Raw genomic sequence first — 3116 nt, 5'->3', positions numbered from 1 at the left:
GACGCGCCAGCGTTCACTCAACCCGGAAGTGACCCGGATGCACATGTGTACCTAATAAAATGACCACAAAGTGTCACACAGTCTTCAAAAGTTGCCTGACTTTGGGCGTTTTAAAGAAGTGTAGACACAGACAAGACACAGGACAAAGACGCAGAGCCCCGTCCGTCCGTGACGTTCCCGCGGAAGGAAGTTCGCATGAACGCGGTCAAGTCACAATCCCCTTTTCTGCCTCCCGTCAAAAGAGGAGATTAACTTGTCAAAATGTGGCTCAGGGTCCAGACGGGGTTCTTTTGAGTGGATATCCACCCCTCCCTCCGTCTGATCTTCCTAATAGGAGCGGCTCCAAAGGGCCGAGCGGGAGAAGAGTGGAAGGGAGAGCTGGGGCTTTAAGATCGCTTTACCTGGATTCGGCAGCGTGGCGCTGGTGGATTAGCGCCCGGGGGGCCTCGTGGCACACTCGTCTTGCAAACACTCCCCCGCCATTCATGCGCTACAGGTGTAAACGCACTCAATGCCATACATACAAAAATGCCGCTTACTCGGGCTGAAAGTAGGAAAACTCCAGTCTAAGTAATACAAACCATAGCAGATAACAACTGTATCCTGGTTTTTTTTTTGGGGTGGGTGGCAAAAACTGCACCGCAAGACTCAACCTTGACCCCGACATGAGTTCTCCCGCTCCCACTTAGTAAAAACATTCCTTCACATCAGCAATTGCGACATGTAGTTAGCTCGCTCGCGATGTAGCTTGCGATGCCAACACCTCGGAAATACATCACGGCCGCTCCAGAGCGTCTCGTTGTTGGCCGCGAGTGTGTGCACGTCACAAAGAGTTGGCGGAAGAGCGATGGGGAAAATAATGACAGATGTGACAGTCGGCATGTGAACAGGGGCCCGATTACACCGGTGTGACCGCTTTAGAGTGCCTCGTTGTCGCGGCATATCTTTTTGTAGTTAATAGTAGGCATAATAACAACGCAAGGCGAAGTAGCATCCATTTTCCAGGAATAGTCATTTAACCTGATTGACAGTTGACACTTGACGGGGCATTCAGCTTTCCAGCACATTCAGCGGACACGCCCCCGACGTCTGAGAGCTTAGAGAAGGGCTTGATTCTTTTGAAGCCTCATTTTCAACGATCACAATGTTTTTACATTGTGATCGTTGAAATTTGGCAGAATTGGCGTGGTTGTGACTCATTTGATCTTGACCTGAACTTGTAATGTAAAGCGCGTAACAACAAAGTACCTCCACCGGCAAAGATATGCTTGAACTTGTGTGGTTCTTAATGATACTTTCGTGTGGTTAGGACTACCTGTTTACGTAACCCCTCCAAAACCAATATCCTGAAGTAAAATAAGCTTTAATGTAAGTAATAACGGCAAACTCAATATTCTTCCATTTGTAAGGTTCAGTATCCTAAATTACTCTCAACCAGTTATGTAACTTGTGTAGTCGTGTGTACTTATATTCGAATAGACTGAATAAAATACATCGGTAACAAGTACAAACCGGACATTTTTCTTTTCATTAGCATAATTCAATTGTACCCAAATTGTCATCAAAAAAAATGCATTTGAAGTTACGTAAAACTTTTTTTTTTTTTTTTACTGTTCACATAATGTCCCTCTTTGTCCTTAAAGTCCAGGTGAGATTCTTTCCATTTCGGTCATTTTCTCCAGGTGAAAGAGTCTGCGTTCCGCTCTTAATTGTTTGTAATTGAGCCACGTTGTGTAAGTTTTTGAAGGTCACATTCATTGGTGGCTATCAATCACAAATGTTTTGCTCAGTCACGTAATCACGAAACGAGAGAACAAGGGCCTGCTAATTATCTTTTCAGGCCTTATGCATGTAAGTCGACTGCGACCGATCCGCCGGGCCGCTGTTTCGTAAAAAGCATCTAGGTCAGGAATTTCCACGGCCAGGGGTGCATTCCGCCACTCCTCAAAGTTGTGTGCGTTGGCTAGCTGCCACGCACAGCAACAAACCGACCCAAAGAACAAACGCTCGTCTCGCCAAGTGACTCCAAATAACCTTTTTGGCGGTGTAGGGATGCTGTGATCGGAAGGAAGCGTACCTGTCTCTCACAACGCTGATTCCAACACCCACACCCTCAAGAAATCTCGCATCTGGCTTTCAAATTTTGGTGACGTCAATTTTTTGCAACCTAAACGACAATTCTGAATATGTACGACTTTTATATTCTTAACTTCATCCATGTGGGGAAAAAAAAGGGAGCCACTATTGATATTAAAAATTTTCATACAATTTTCAACTCATATTTTCCTCCAAAAAACGTCAGTCGAATTTCAAATTATATGACCTCCAAAACTTTACGGAAGTGGAAAAATATTTTGTCCCATGATGGATGAATTTTCATTATTTAGGAATTTTAGATGTCTGCCATGTAAAATGAAACTAACAATAGGAAAATATTAAAATTTGTGCTTGAAGACATTTATGACATAATTTGTCCCCAAAATGTTAGTTAAATTCATAATTTTGATCCTTTTTTTTTTTTTTTTTTTTAAAGAAGGATTAAACCTTGGAAGTTTCGTGATTGTAAGAAGCCAGTTTTTGCCCCGAATTGGCCGAAAATAGCTTTTTTTGGGGGGGGGGGAGCAATTTATTTTATTTTATTTTTGCATGGGTGAGGCCCTGTTTGAATGCCATAATTTGTCTTTGTGTTCTAATGGGCTCATGTTTAAAAAAAAAATTAGCAAAAAAAAAAATTAAGCTAATTTCGGCAAATTAAATTGGCTGGTTGATTAACCGATTGGATTCTGATATTTTTGGTTAAATCGTGAATCGTTCTACCATTGACTATTCACTCTTACCCGTCCGACAAGTGTAAGTTAACCACTCCGACAACGCTTTCAGTGGAATTCGGAACCGTGCGCTCAAAGTTGCGCCGTCTCTTTAAGGGAAGGCGTCGCCCGAGTGCGCAGATGTTGACTCCCCAAAGATGTCAGCCAACATCGGGGAAAAGGACACACTTTTGGCAGCCCTTGGTCAAAAGTGTAAAAGCGACGACATAAACAGATTAGGGGAGCTTGTGACATTTCTGCTTGGCGAGGAAACAAGGAGGAAAAGGGGCGGGGGTGGGGGGGTATCGT

This window comes from Hippocampus comes, unplaced genomic scaffold, assembly GCF_001891065.2.
Source record: "Hippocampus comes isolate QL1 unplaced genomic scaffold, H_comes_QL1_v1.1 scaffold5, whole genome shotgun sequence".
Lineage (NCBI taxonomy): Eukaryota > Metazoa > Chordata > Actinopteri > Syngnathiformes > Syngnathidae > Hippocampus > Hippocampus comes.
The sequence above is the reverse complement of the archived record's forward strand: the minus strand, read 5'-3'. Positions refer to the sequence as shown.